The 16,708-nt window shown below is 35.1% G+C and overlaps 1 long non-coding RNA gene across 1 annotated transcript in view; it reads left to right on the top strand.

Moving 5' to 3' along the window:
• LOC141580572 (uncharacterized) overlaps window positions 1-16,708 on the top strand; it is a 127,804-nt gene that overhangs the window by 39,492 nt on the left and 71,604 nt on the right. The window lies entirely within an intron of this gene.

Here is a 16,708-nt window from a genome sequence, read left to right on the forward strand (position 1 = left end):
CAGTCTCTCAGACTGCAGCATAATCAAATTTCAAGTCAGGATTAAAAATTCACTCAAAACAATATAATCTCATGGAAATTGAAAAACTGCTTCTGAGTGACTCCTGGGTAAATATGAAATAAAGACAGAAATCAAGAAGTTCTTTGAAACTAATGAGAACAAAGAGACAATGTACCAGAATCTCTGTGACCCAGCTAAAGCAGTGTTAAGAGGGACGTTTATAGCACTAAATTCCCACATCAAAAAGCTAGAAATATCTTAAATTGACACTGTAACATCACAACTAAAAGAACTAAAAGACATGAAAACCCATTCAAAACATCAATCAATTCAGGAGCTGATTTTTTTGAAAAAAAATAAATAAATAAAAATAACCAGTAGCTAAACTAATAAAGAAGAAAAGAGAGAATTAAATAGCCACAATAAAAACTGATAAAGAGGATATCACCCTAGCCCCACAGAAATACATACAAGCATCAGAGAATACTGTAAACACATCTATGAAAATAAACTAGAAAATTTAGAAGAAATGGATAAATTCCTGGATACCTACAACCTTCCAAGACTGAATAAGGAAGGAATTGAATCCCTGAATAGACCAATAACAAGTTCTGAAATTAAAGCAGTAATATATAGCCTGCCAACCAAAAAACGCCAAGGACCACATGGATTTACAGCTGAATTCTACCAGAAATATGAAGAAGAATTGATAACCAATTTTTCTGAAACTATTCCAGACAATTGAAAAGGAGGGACTCCTCCCCAACTTATTCTATGAGGCCAGAATCATCCTGATACCAAAATCCTAGCAGAGATACAACAAAAAAAGAGAAAACCTTTGAACAATATCCCCAATGAACATTGATGCAAAAAAATCTAATAAAATACTGGCAAACTAAATACAGCAGCACAGAAAAAATCTTATCCACCACAATCAAGTTGGCTTCATTCCTGAGATGCAAGGCTGGTTCAACATATGCAAATCAATAATGTAATTCATCTTATAAACAGATCTAAAGACAAAAATCACATGATGATCTCAATAGACATGGAAAAGGCCCTCAATAAAAACCAACATACCTTCATGTTAAAAATTCGCAATAAACTAAGTATTGAAGGAACACATCTCAAAATAATAAGAGCTGTTTATGACAACCCCACAGCCAATATCACACTGAATGGGCAAAAGCTGAAAGCATTACCCTTGAAACCAGCACAGGACAAGGATGCCCATTCTCACCACTCCTGTTCAACATAGTATTGGAAATTCTGGCCAGGGCAGTTAGGCAAGAGAAAGAAATAAGGGATATTCAAATAGGAAGAGAGGAAGTCTAGTTGTCTTTGTTTGCAGATGACATCATCCTATATCTAGAAAACCCCTTTGGCTAAGCTCAAAAGCTTCTTAAACTGATAAGCAACTTCAGCAAAATCTCAGGATACAACATCAATATGCAGAACATTCCTATACACCAAGAACAGGCAAGCAGAGAGCCAAATCATGAATTCACTATTGCTACAAAAAGAATAAAATACCTATGACCATAGCTAACAAGGGAAGTGAAGGACCTCTTCAAGAAGAACTACAAACCACTGCTCAAGAAAACCAGAGAGGACACAAACAATTGAAAAAATATTCTATGTTTGTGGATAGGAAGAATCAATATCATGAAAATGGCCATACTGCTCAAAGTGATTTATATATTCAATGCTATTTCCATTAAACTACCATTGACATTCTTCACAGAATTAGAAAATATACATTAAAATCCATATGAAACAAACAAAAAAAATGGGCTCATATAGCCAAAACAATTCTAAGCAAGAAGCACAATGCTGTAGGCATCATGCTACCAGACTTCAAGCCATACTATAAGACGACAATAACCAAAGCAACATAGTACTGTTGAAAAACAGACACACGGACAAATAGAACAGAATAAATAACTCAGAAATATGACCACACTTCATCTGCACATCTGGTCTTCTACAAACCTGACAAAAACAAGCATTGGGGAAGGGATTCACTATTTAATAAACGGTGCTGGGAGAACTGGCTAGCCTTCCTCATACCTTATACAAAAATTAACTCAAGATGGATTAAAGATTTAAATGTAAAACCCAAAACTACAAAAACTCTAGAAGACAATCTAGGAAATACCATTCAGAACATAGCCACAGGCAGATTTCATGATGAAGTCACCAAAAGCAATTGCAACAAAAACCAAAATTGGTAAATGGGATCTAATTAAACTAAAGAGCTTTTACACAGCACAAGAAACTATCTTCAGAATAAACAGGCAACCTACAGTCTGAGAGAAAAATTTTGCCACCTGTTTCTCTGACAAAGGTCTAATATCCAGAATTTACAAGGAACTCGAACAAATTTACAAGAAAACAAAGAACCCCATTAACAAGTTGACAAAGGACAGGAACAGACACTTCTCAAGAAAAGACATCCATGCAGCCAACAAACATGAAAAAAGTCCCAACATCACTGATCATTAGAGAAATGCAAATAAACTACAATAAGATACCATCTCACGCCAGTTAGAATAACAGTTATTAAAAGTGCGGGAAACAACAGACGCTGACAAGGTTACAGAGAAATAAAACACTTTTACACTGTTGGTAGGAATGTTAATTAGTTCCACCTTTGTGGAAGACTGTGTGGTGGATTCCTCAAAAATCTAGAAGCAGAAATACCTTACGACCCAGTAATCCTATTACTGAGTATATACCCAAAGGAATATGAATTATTCTATTATAAAAATACATGCATGTGTATGTTCATTACAGCACTATTCACAATACAAAGACATTGAGTCAACCCAAATGCCTATCAATGATAGACTGGATAAACAAAATATAGTGTGTATATATATATATATATATATATATATATATATATATATATATATAATGGAATACCATGTAGCCATTAAAAGGAATGTGATCATATCCTTTACAGGGACGTGGATGGGGCTGGAAGCCTTTGTCCTCAGCAAACTAATTCAGGAACAGAAAACCAAATACCACATATTCTCATTTATAAGTGGGAGCTGAACAATGACAGCACATGGACACAGGAAGGGGAACGACACACAGTGGGGCCTATTAAGGGGTGAGGTACAGTGAACAAGAGTATTAGGTAAAATAACTAATTATTATTACAAGTGACATCAGCTAAGTAGACCCATCAAAACCATCCTCAAAACTTCTCCTTCTCAATTACCTCTTATCTTAGTACACTCCATCTCCTAGTCTCTTGGAGGGCTGACTCCCTGAGACAGTGCTCAGGCCTTGCCCAAATTATTCTTAAATTTACAGCAATTTTCTCACCTACTGTCCCCAGCTTCTCCTCACTGGACCTCAGCTTCTAAAACAATTGATGATTTCTTCAACTTTTAGTCTAATAATTGAAAGTTCCTCTTTTAGTATTTGACCTGGCAAGTTTTAGATTTCCATCTTTCTTTCCTGCTACTCCACAATGGGCAACTACAATAAGGGAGTTTGTGTGCTCCACTCATCCTTTGAGGCTGAGTACAAACTCCATGGTAAATTCCCACCCTGCATGTGGTCTCTTCTCCAGGCACATCCCCTAGCCATTATAAGGACCCCAACTTACACTCGCTGCTTTTCTCATTTCAATTCTTACCAAATCTGAGCCCTTCACACTTTTGTGGCTTACTGTGTGAGTAATAAACTTTATTTCATATCCATTAGTGCCTACATGTCATTTGTCCTGGCATCCGTTATAAATTCATGTGAGTAATTTATAACAGGAGACACTAGTTATCCAAATAATTCTTCTACATTTACTTGTGCCAAATAAATCTCATCCTTGTTATTCATACTTTACATTCAAAATATTAAAATTATTACTTATTTTCTTTGTGCTCAATGCAGATATTTATCTAAAAATTCAGGATATAATGTATATAATAAATGTCTCCACCTATGAAAATGTTCCCCGTCTTGTTGTAAAGACTATTAGTAGCCAAGATTATATCCTATGTTCTTATGTGATTGGCATAGTCAAATTGTATTTAGTAGTTTTACTTAATTTGTAAATTTATGGATTTAATTAAAATAGAAATAAAGAGCATAGCAAAAGTATGTTTCTTTACAGACTAAAGATGAATATTGTGTCTTATACTTGATTGTTCAGTACCATGTCTTGTTAATACGATATTCATTTTTTCAGTTTGTTTTGTACCATGGCTTAGAAAATACACATGCCTCAAGGTCTAATTCCTCATTGAAGTTATTCTTTCAAGCCCCCATCCTCAGTTTGTTCTCCTTGTATATTAATCTAATGATAAATTGGTGTGCATAGCTCTTGTGTGGATTAGCAGTCAATTTTTTAACTTTACAACGTTTTCTAAGTGTACCTCTTTACGTTATTAGTTAACGTAACTTACAAACTATTTCCCATGAAAAGTGTCTGTTTGTTGTTAGAGTTTATGCCAGTCACAAATGATTGCAAATAAGTGGAATAGAGCAGAAACACTTGGTATCTTTCCCAAAAATGTCTCAAAGGCTAGGCAACAGTGTTATACAGCCAAATGAACAATATAAATGTGCAATGGAGAAAACTGTAAAATCATTGAGGTTATTTAGAGATGTGGAAGTATAATCAAATAGTTTATTTCATGTAACAGATGTAGCAATTATCCAAGCTACCTTCATTTAGAAATCACGAATAATTTTTCTTTGACAACGTTTTCTCCAGTATTTTTTCTGCATTTACACAATCCTGCCAAGGGCTTTGCACAAACACAGCGTCCAACTCAATGACATTCAAATGACCATGGCATGAATAAAAGTGCTCCAGAGCCAGAAGGGAAAAGTAAAAAATAGTATTAGGTGCCACGATCTTGCAATTCTTGTCTTTCTTGAATCTTATCTAAAAGCAATGACCTTTCTTGTCTAGTAATTTTGTTTGTATTCAACCTTAGGGAAACTCTTTCTAAATAAAACTAATAACTAAATGACTAAATAGTTACTTTAGAAACGTGCTATTTTCCATTCTCAGCACACTTCTGATAACTTTTTAAAATGCAAATGAAAATTAGCTCTAAGCAAGTGAAATAAAATTTTAATCTAACAAAATATACATTTTATAGATTTTTACATGTGTTGAAATATTTAACAGCTATTAAATTAGCTGAAATAAATAGTTCAACCCTACAAGGGAAAAATTTTAATAATGGCTTGTTGAATCATGATTTTAGCAAAAGTATTGATAAAGAATACAATTGGTAAACTCTAAGAGAGTCTAATAGATCATCCACATTTAATGGGCAAAAATGGGAGCTTTATGTAACTACTAATATTAAGGAAAAAGTAGAGAGGGAAGAAAAACATTCTGATTAGACAAGAAGAAATTTCAGAGACACGTTAAGCGTGACCCGTGCCATTAATGATTAACTATCTTACCGTGATGGCCTAAAAAGAGTGTAATATATTCTGATGGCTTCCTTTTCTCTGGAAGCAACCTCAACACAGGAGACTCACTACCTCTTAACTGCCATGCAACCTGTCTTCTGCCCTCTCAAATCCACTCTCTTAAAAACAATTTTAAACTGAGCCAATCAGAGAAGTTACCCAAGAAATTTGAAAATTGACAATGTAACAAAAGAATTTGATGGAACAGAATGACTTAGATGAACAGTTCTTAGAGAGATCTGTTTATTACTGTTGTGAAGTTCTACAGAAATTTCCTGATTCAGTTTTTCTCTTGGCCTCACTTTTCAGTTGTTTCTTTGATTTCTGCTTTCTACCCCAGCTGTTTTTCAAATAAGTCTTTGAAATAAATCAAATAAATTTTCTAGAGTTGGTTTCTCTTCCTTGTCTGCAAATTGGAACCTTGAATTACAGTTATAAGGTCCAGAGAATAAATATTAGGCACAGACCTTTAGGAATATGTGGAATATTTAGAATTAAATGTCTGGCAAGGAAGATTGATATGTATTTAATCTTTTTTAAATCTGAGGATGGCAAGTAGTCTATGATACATGGGGAAAAAACAAGTTAATCAGGTTATCTTCTGTGATCCACTGACCATAAGTTCACTGAGTTTGAAACTATAAGGAACTGAACAAATGATAGTGCAGGCAATTTTAAAGCAAATAGAAAGGGGCCAGAGCAAGAGAAATACACAATTTATTTTTTGACAGTATTAAATAACATGAAAGACTCAAATCTAGATCTCAAATTCTGGACTGATGATATCATAAAATAAAATTTAAGCTTCTGTGTGTTGCTATAAATAAGTCCATTCCATCTACATAGAATCTTGTGCCATTACTGCTTCACACAAGGGCAGAATATTGAGTTGGACACTTTATTATCTACTTAACTTAGAAGAAGAGGTAGAGCAGCCAGTGGCTAACAGTGTAGTTAAATGGTTAGGGATTGAGGAGAAAGTACCTCAGTCTGGAAGTAAGAACAATCTGGAACCCTATGTGGCAACTAAAATTACACATTTTAAGCAATTCAACCGTTCTTGAGACTCCTTTATGCTAACATGAATTAAGGTATGCTACATGTCACCTGGTGGCAGATTTATTCTACTAGGTCCCTTTCAGGAAGTGAGCAGTCAATGTTTTACTTTCTGTTTAGACATAGTTTGAATTTACCCTTGGCAGTCATTTGTGGATTTACCAAATTCTCTACGTTTGGTAGAAATACATTCCATCATGTAAATGGTGCATGGGCATACCAATGCACTTAATGGGGAAATAAAGTAAGTTAATAGGTACATATGCTTGAAATTCACTGGTATTTTTATGCAATCCAATATCTGGAAGCATTGGAAAAGTAATAATGCCCTATTGAAGTCCTATCAGTGGCTTCAGGTAGAAGGTGAAAATTGATGAGCTTGGAAGCTATCTTGCAGGAAGTTTTATGTGTTTTCTACTCTGGGCTCTGGTACAGTAGAACTTTAATTATTCATGAAAGAAGTATTTTCTCCCCAAGAGTATTTTGTATTGTAAATGAACTGCTCAATACCTAGTCAAAACCACTTCTCATATGCAGGAGATAAAATATATAAAAACTACATTTTTTTTTCAGATTATCTTGCAGCTTTAGCTAACTTCATGATCACTGTTGAGCCAATCAGATGTGAACACGAAAGGCTTTTTAACCCAGAATTAGAATTTGTAAGAATGGGATTTTTTCTTTTCTTCTCTTTTCTTTTTCTGGTAGGATTTTCACAAAGTCAAAATCCTCTTGGAAACAGCAGCTTTTGCTATGGATTGCTAGTATTATAATAGCCTGACTATGGCAGAATTTGAAGCATCTTTTAAGTGCCTTGTTCTTTGAGGTTCAAACAAGAGTTAATGCTTCAGCTCTGATGAGAATTTGGAAAAGCTGTCCATACTCCTTTCTACTAAAACTAGTCAAAATGAATTCATTTATTTTCAACTAAGAACCAGGAATGATAATGATTAGAAACCAAAACTATAACTTAAAAAAACTGAATCTCATTATTAATGTCATTGTGAGAGCAACCAGAAAATAAGGTCACATTGCCTGAATTAATACCTCTCGAATAGCAAAGGAAAATCAGTTTGTTAGTAAGTATTTTAGGAATGTTACCACTTTAATCAGGAAGAACTATGAAGTGCCTTCCATATATGAAAAATGAAAATGTGAATCACTCTGCTTGGCAAAGTATCTAAAAATGCTAGCTAAAGAGCTGCATAAAGGCAGAGTAAGTGGGGAACAATAAATAACAGACCAGTATTGCATTTTTGTATGTGATGAACTGCATAAACAAGGGTTGTATTTTTTTCCTGAAATTTTCTCCTTGAAGGACAGTGGATTTTTTTCACATATTACATGCCATTACTGTGTGTGGTATTTTTCAAATATGCGTGATGTGTGTGTGTCTGTGTGTGTATGCTTGTGTGTTAAACATGCTAACTAGGCTGATATTTGTAGAATTAAAATTCTGCAATATTAACTAGTTCAATAGAAATTAGACAAACAAATAGTTGTTAATGATTATAGCTTAATCTACACTTTTCTAAGAATAAGAAAGCAGTTTCAGAATAGGGAGGAGGATAAGGAAGACACAGATATGTGAATTTCTATATATTCATTTCTCAATTAGCTAAGAGGAAATTCTGATTGCAAGAAAGATTATACTAATATTTACATCCTCTCTAATAGATGAACGAACTCTACTTTAATTTCAAAAAATACTGTTCCATTTGTCTTACCCACATAAACACTCCTGATCCTTGACAACCTTGCCTTAATAAAAAGGAATCAGAACAACTGACTTCCTGTACTAATACTACTTTTTAAAAAAACTTCTATTTTACATTTTATATTATTTAGATTTTCAACTTTTAGTTTAACCTAAAATAAAAGTTTTATAAAAAATAGTATTATTACTACAGGGGTACATGTACAGGTTTGTTATATAGGTAAATTGCATGTCGTAGGTGTTTAGTATACAGATTATTTCATCACCCAGGTAATAAGCATAGTACCCAATAGGTAGTTTTTCGATCCTCACTTTCTACCCTCCACCCTCAAATAGGCCCTGGAGTCTGTTGTTCCCATCTTGTGTACGTATATGTATTTGATATTTAGCTCCCACTTTGTGAGTGGGAGAACATGTAGTATTTGGTTTTCTGTTTCTGTATTAGTTCGCTTAGGATAATAGCCTATAGCTCCATCCATATTACTGATAGGCTACTATCTCATTCAATTTTATAGCTGTGTAGTATTCGATGGATTAATTTTCTTTATCCAGTCTACCATTGATGGCCATTTAGGTTGATTCCATGTCTTTGCTATTGCGAATAGTGCGATTATCAACATATGAGTGCATGTGTCTTTATGGTAGAAGGATTTCTATTGCTTTCGGCATATACCCAGTGGTGAGATTGCGGGGTGGAATGGTAATTCTGTTTTAAGTTCTTTTAGAAATTGCCACACTGCTTTCTACATATTCCTGAACTTATTTGTATTCCCACCAGCAGTGTATAAACATTCCCTTTTCCCCACAATCTTGCTTGCATCTGTTATATTTTGGCTTCTTAATAATAGCCATTATGACTAATGTGAGACAGTATCTCATTGTGGTTTTGATGTGCACTTCTCTAATGATTAATGATGTTGAGCATTTTTTATATACTTGTTGGTCTCCTGTATATCTTCTTTTGAAAAATGTCTGTTCATGTTCTTCATCCCCTTCTTAATAGAGTTCTTTGTTTACTGCTTGTAAATTTGTTTAAATTCCTTATAGATTCTGGGTGTTAGATCCTTGTTGGGTGCATAGTTTATAATACCACATTTCAGTGATTCCTTTAGCAGTTGATGTTCTATTTTGTCCAGGCAGCTTTATTCATTAGGGAAAATGAAATGCTTTGATGGGATTTTTAGTGACATATTTACTGTCTTAGTTCTCTTTTTTATTCACAATATTAAACAATTATATGAAAAATGAGAGAAAAATAGAGGCTAGTGCTAAAGATTGACAAAATAATTATTTGTAAGAATTATTTTATTATTCTTCTCTGCACTTGAAAAATATACTAATTATTCTCTATATTCTCTAGGACCAGCTGGATTCATTGAATTATATTCACTTTTAAAGAAAAAATAATATTAATATTGTACAACTTTTATGCAGAGATATTGAAAATTACAGCCCAACATGAAAATTGATACAAAAATCCTTACAAAATATTAGCAAATTGCACACAGCAATATGTAAAAAGTATATTATATCTAAATGGAATTTATCCCAAAAATAATTTAATATTTAAAGTTAATCAGTTATATTGATTATTAGCAGAATAAAGTAAAAGCAATACAATCAACTCTCATTTACAAAAATTAAAATGGATTCTCAGCATATTCCCAACAGGGAGAATTTCCTCAATGTGATAAAATGTACCTTAGAAAACCTACAGTTATCAACATAGTGACATGCCAGTACAAGGAAGCAAGACAAATAAATAAAAGGAATTAAGATTGGAGGGAAAGAAATAAAGCTACCTTTATTCCCAGACAACATGATAGTATACACTAAAAACCCCAATGAATCAACAAATCAGAAGTAAATTTAACAAGCTTTTGAATACAAGGTTGAGTCAAAAATTAACTGTATGTCTGCATGTAAGGAGAAAAATTGGAAAATGGAATATGGAAGCCATTTATAATAGAATAAAAAATAAAACACTTATGAATTAACATAAGATGTGCAAGAACTCTACGCTGAAATCTATACAATATTGCTGAGTGAATTAAATAAGACTAAATAAATGGAGAGATATGTCATCTTCGTAGCTTGGAAGACAATAACAAAGTATGATGTCAATCACTCCCCAAATAATACATAGATTAAATGAAGTCCTAATAAAAATTCCGATAGTCTTTTTTTGTTAAAATTGACAAATTGGTTCTAAAATTGGTTTGAAAAATACAAAGAACATTGAATAAACAAAACACTTGAAATAGAAAGACAAATTTGCAGGAGTTGTTCTAGATTATTTTGGAATTCAAATAAAACTGCAGTAATAAAAACTGTGGAAATAGTGTAAAGGTAAATGAATAGAGGAATGGAACTGAAGAGAAAGTCCTCAAATATCCCTACACATATAGAAAGCTGCTAAGGCAATTAAATAGGGAAAGAAAAGCCACTTCAACTAATGGTACTGGAAATACTGGTTAAAAAATATCAACTATTTATGAAAATGCTTATTTCAAATTAAATCTGAATTCAGTACTATTACTTTTACCTTAAATTGGAATAAGGGTTAGTGAAACCAAAGGAAACACCCACTGGTCTACTTTTTTTTTTCCCCCAAATGGTCAGGATATCAATCAAGTATTTGGCACATGCTGGATTGCTGTCAGCTAGACCTTAGTTATCTGATATCTGTCTGAATAGTTTTTCATTTACTATAATTAATAATCTAATAAATATTATAACGAAGTAACAAGTAAACTATCATGGGTCAGGCCTTGAAAAGTATGCAGTGATGAACCAATTGTTCTTTGTTCTCAAAGGTTTTGCTTTATCACATTTAAAGATGGGTTGAAACACGTTAGTCAAATAACACATTAATATAGAAACAGTTAATTTTGTAATTGCAATACAATTGGTGCAGTTTTTAATATATTCATTTTGGATGACTCTAATCCTTATATGTCGGTATAAGGATGAGAGTTGTCTTTCCTTCCAATCAACTTGTACTTTATAGTTAATCTATCTTTTAATGAAAAAAAAATGAAACAAAGTCTACCATGAATTACTTGTAATAATAAAGGACACAAACAAATGGATTGATTGGAGATTACTCCCTAGGTCCTATGTCCCTCAAGTGTACTGGCTCCATGCCCAGCATAGTACCAGGACTTGCCCAAGAATTGCAGTCCCTGTGGCCTAGACCTGCTTTCAAGTTTATTTAGAATCCCAGAGCACTCAAGCCCATGGTAGCAAGCATTAATGCAACTCGGGTTCCAACTCTGGTGATGGGCAAGTTTCCTCTAGCTAGGGCTGGTCTAAATGCTCCCTCCATTGGCACCCACAGAGTTCTGTCTGGTGTTTTTCATTGTGACAGCACAGCACCGAGTTCCAATGCAAAAAAAATCTTACAATAAATGCACTTCCCCTCCTTCGAGTTCACACATTTTTCTCTCCACACCACATAGCTGCTGCCAGGGGATGGAGGAGGGGTGGTGTCTTCAATTCAAGATAGTCTTTCCTCCCTTCTTCAATGACTCTTTCTGTGATACGAAGTTAAAACCTTCATATGTTTCCATGAAGTTAAAACCAGGTACTGTGATAACTCAGTTGTTGGTTCTTATGTTTTTTGTTTTTTGTTTTTTTTTAGGTGGATAGTTCAAATTGATGTTCCTGCAGGGGGGCACTCATTGAAGGCATTTATTTAGCCATCTTGCTCCAAGTCCTCTGATTTCTATTTCTAAAATAGCTATCTGTATTAGCGCGTTCCTACACTACTCTGAAGAACTGCCCGAGACAGGGTAATTTATAAAGGAAAAAGACTTATTTGACTTATAGTTCCGCGTAGCTGGAAAGGCCTCAGGAAACTTACAGTCACAATGGAAGGGGAAGAAAACACGTCCTTGTTTACATGATAGCAGGAAAGATAAGTGCATGAGTGAAGCAGGGAAAGTCCCATATAAAACCATCAGATTTTGTGAGAATTCACTCACTGTCATGAGAACAGCATGGGGGAATCACCCCAATGATCTAATCACCTCCCATGAGGTCCCTCCTCAAACACATGGGGATTACAATTTAGATTACAATTCAAGATGAGATTTTGGGTGAGGACACAGCCAACCAATATCACTATGCTCGCGTTATTTTGGTCAGTATTTGCCTGGTATGTAATTTTCTCTTTATTTTTAATTCTTTCTGTATGCATATTTTAAATTACATTTCCTTTAAATAGAACATATCTGAATTTTACACTTTCTCAATAATTGGTTTACATATTAGACTATATATAGTATACACTGAAATTATATATATAATGTATAATTATACAATTTTTCAAATTATATTGCTGTTTTGTATTTTCCCAGTTGTTTACCAATTTCTTTCTTTCTTTATCTAGCACCCTCAGTTGTTCTTTATTGAATATTTTTTCTTATTTGTAAATATATCCTTCAGTGTTTTCTGCAATAAGATTTGCTGTTGGTATGTGATCTCAATTTCTGTTTGTCTGAAAATTGTAAATTGCAGCAGTTACCTAAAGGAAGCAAGTTTCCTTTAGCTTTCTTCATAGACAGCATTTTCATCTGGCCATTTTGTTAAGCACCTTACATAGTGTTTGAAATGTCTGTGCATAATAGGGATGACACACAAGTCCCACCAGCTTAGCTTGCAAATGGCTTTATGCAATGTGGCTGTACTTTCTGGAAATGGACTATTAGCGTATTATGACCTCCACCTGGACTTGGCCCTAAAAAGCAACAAATTAAGCTTGCTTGTAGGCAAAATATATTTTTTTTCTTGGAAATATGTATATTCTAAAGTTTGCTTATGCTTAAGTGTTAGAGAATCACCTAAAAATTGGTCATAAAGATAATCATGGACTTGGAAGGGATAAGAATGGAGATTTGGCAAAATATTTGAAAATTTGCTTTTGGAATGAGTTCAGTTTGGCAGAAACTTTGTCCCACAAAAGAGCTTATGCAGCTGCTGAGGATATGCTCAGTAAAGAAGTTAACAAAATAAAGTATTGTACAGCAATCAATTAGCCTTTTTTCTTTAATCACCCCAGAATTTGTGTAATAAGTTAATTAACACATGGTTACAGTAGAAGGAATAGAGATAATTAGTAGACACAGAAACACAAGCTGGCCATCATTGAAGCTGACTTTTCACCACCAATTTTTACCAGATTTAACAGCAGCAATGTCTGGCCCCAAGCCCTCCGTATGGCTACATGATTAAGTAACAAATCACCTCATACCAGACTTCCTTCTAATAGCCCATGAGAAAGAAATTTTTTCTTATTGCAATAAATACATATTTGGCATACAATTATAATTTTCTTGCCTACTACATTTCTAAGAACAGTAACAACTATACTCATATCTCATAAAATATTTAATAGCATAATATTTATTATTTATAATATTTATTCTGATTAAGAAACTCATCTTGCAAAAGTGTAAGGCAATAGGGCCTATGGTCACAGAATTCACTGTCTTCATTGCATACCTCATCACTTAGAAACCATCTGAATTAGAAACCACCAGAGGAAAATAATACTGAAGACAGTTACAGCACCTGCTGGAAGACATACCTTGAGATGCTTTAGAACAGTTCTTCAGGAGGTAATACATATTCTGAATCAGCAATTAATATACAGTGTTTGTTTTTTTTTCTTTCTTTAAACCAAAATAAGTGGTCCCAGAAACCTTGTAAAGCATCAAAATGAGTGTGGCCCCACTTACTATCATACCAAAATTCTACCCACATGTTGACTGTCCTGTAATTAATTTCATTTATCTCAAATTAGTGTATTAGTTTGCTTGCATGCTGCTGATAAAAGCATACTCCAGATTGGGCAATTTACAAAGGAAAGAGGTTTATTGGACTTAGAGTTCCATGTGGCTCGGGTGGCCCAACAATCATGGAGGAATGTGAAAGGCATCTCTCATATGGCAGCCAACAAGAGAAAAGAGAGCTTGTGCAGGGAAACTCCCCTTATAGAACCATTGGATCTCATGAGACTCATTCATTACTGTGATAACAGCAATCGAAAGACCTACTCTCATGATTCAGTTACCTTTCACTGGGTCCCTGGCACAACATGTGGGAATTCAAGATGAGATTTGCGTGGGGACACAGCCAAACCACATCATTCCACCTCTGGTCCCTCCCAAATCTTATGTCTTCACATTTCAAAACCAATCATGCCTTCCCAACAGTCCCCCCAAAGTCCTAATTCATTTCAGCATCAACTCAGAAGTCCACAATCCAATGTCTCATCTGAGACAAGGCATGCTTATGAGCCTGTAAAATCAAAAGCAAGTTAGTTAATTCCTAGATACAATGTGGGTACAGGTAAACAAAACCATTCCCAATGGGAGAAATTGGTCAAAACAAAGGGGCTACAAGTCCCATGAAAAACCAAAATCTAGTAGTCAAATCTTAAATCTCCAAAATGATCTCTTTGACTCTGTGTCTCACATCTGGGTCACATTTATGCAAGATGTGGGCTCCCATGATCTTGGGCAGCTCCACCCCTGTGGCTTTGCAAGGTATAACCTCTCTCTGGCTGCTCGCATGGGCTGGTGTTGACTGTCTGTGGCTTTCCCAGGTGTGCAGTGCAAGCTATCAATGGATCTACCATGCTGAGGTCTGCAGAATGGTGGCCCTCCTTTCATAGCTATGCTAGGTGGTACTCCAGTAGGGATGCTGTGAAGGGGCTCCAACCCCACATTTCCCATCTGCACTGCCCTAGCAGAGGTTTTTCATGAGATCCCCATCCCTGCAGCACACCTCTGCCTGGACATTCAGGTATTTTCTTACATACTCCGAAATCTAGGCAGAGGTTTTCAAATGTCAATTCTTGACTTCTGTGCACTCATAGGCTCAACACCATGTGGAAGCTGCCAAAACATAGGACTTGCACCCTCTGAAGCCATGACCTGAGCTCTATGTTGGCCTTTTCCAGCCATAGCTAGAGTGGCTAGGATGCAGGGCACCAAGTCCCTAAGCTGCACACAGCACAGGAACTCTGGGCCCAGCCCACAAAACCATTTTTCTTCTCCTGGACCTCTAGACCTGTGATGAAGGAGCTGCTGTAAAGACCTCTGACAAGTTCCAGAGACATATTCTCCATTTTCTTGGGGATTAACATGCGGCTCCTTGTTACTTATGCCAATTTCTGCAGCCATCTTGAATTTATCTTCAGAAAATGGGATTTTCATTTCTATCACATTTTCAGGCTGAAAATTTTCTAAACTTTTATGCTCAGTTTCCCTTTTAAAACTGAATGTCTTGAACAGCACCCAAGTCACATTTTTAATGCTAAGAAATTTCTTCCTCCAGATACCCTAAATCATCTCTCTCAAGTTGAAAGCTCCACAAATCTCTAGGGCAGGGACAAAATGCCACTAGTCTCTCTGAAAATGTAACAAAAGTTATCTTTGCTCCAGTTCCCAACAAGTTTCTCACTTCCATCTGAGACTACTTCAGCCTGGATTTCATTGTCCACATCATTATCAGCATTTTGGTTAAAGCTATTCAACAAGTCTTCAAGAAGTTCCAGACTTTCTCACATTTTCCTGTCTTCTTCTGAGCCCTCCAAATTGTTTCAGCCTCTGCCTGTTACCCAGTTCCAAAGTCGCTTCCACATTTTCAGATATCTTTTCAGTGGTGCCCCACTCTACTGGTACCAATTTACTGTATTAGTCCATTTTCATGCTGCCAATAAAGACATACCTGAGACTGGGCAATTTTCTAAGAAAAGAGATTTATTGGACTTAACAATTTCACGTGGCCGAGGAGGCCTCACAATCATCACAGAAGGTGAAAGGTACCTTTCACATGGTGGCAGACAAGAGAAAAGAGAGTTTGTTCAGGGAAACTCCCCTTTATAGAACCATCAGATTTGATGAGACTTACTCATGATCACAAAAATAGCACAGGAAAGGCCTACCCCCATGATTCAATTAACACCTACTGGGTTCCTCCCACAACATGTGAGAATTCAAGGTGAGATTTGGGTGGCTACACAGTCAAATCATATCAATTAGCAATAGTGGATTCTGTTTTATGTAAACAAGAATAGAATGCTGGTAAGAATTTAGAAAGATTTTCTCTTGAAATGAGTACAGTCTAGGAGAAACTTTGTCCTATCTGAGTATTCATCCAGCTGCTGAGAATCAACACTTAGATAGGACAGAGTTTCAGTGAACAAAATAAACCACTCTATTGATAATCAGTTAGTTTTTCTTACACAACCACCTCATATTTTGCTTGAGTTCATTAACAAAGTAGTTATAGCTGGAGGAATTAAGGTAATATATAGATGGAAAAATATGAGCTTGCCTGACAGATACAGGGGTTAATGATACCTACCAAGACATACTGATTAAATGTTTCTGAATCCAAAAATGGGATTATATAAAACCTAAATAAGATAATGTATGCAAACTTTTATAGTCAGTGTGATTCACTGGCCCAATTAAA

The sequence above is a fragment of the Saimiri boliviensis genome, chromosome 1 (assembly GCF_048565385.1).
Source record: "Saimiri boliviensis isolate mSaiBol1 chromosome 1, mSaiBol1.pri, whole genome shotgun sequence".
In the NCBI taxonomy this organism is placed as follows: domain Eukaryota; kingdom Metazoa; phylum Chordata; class Mammalia; order Primates; family Cebidae; genus Saimiri; species Saimiri boliviensis.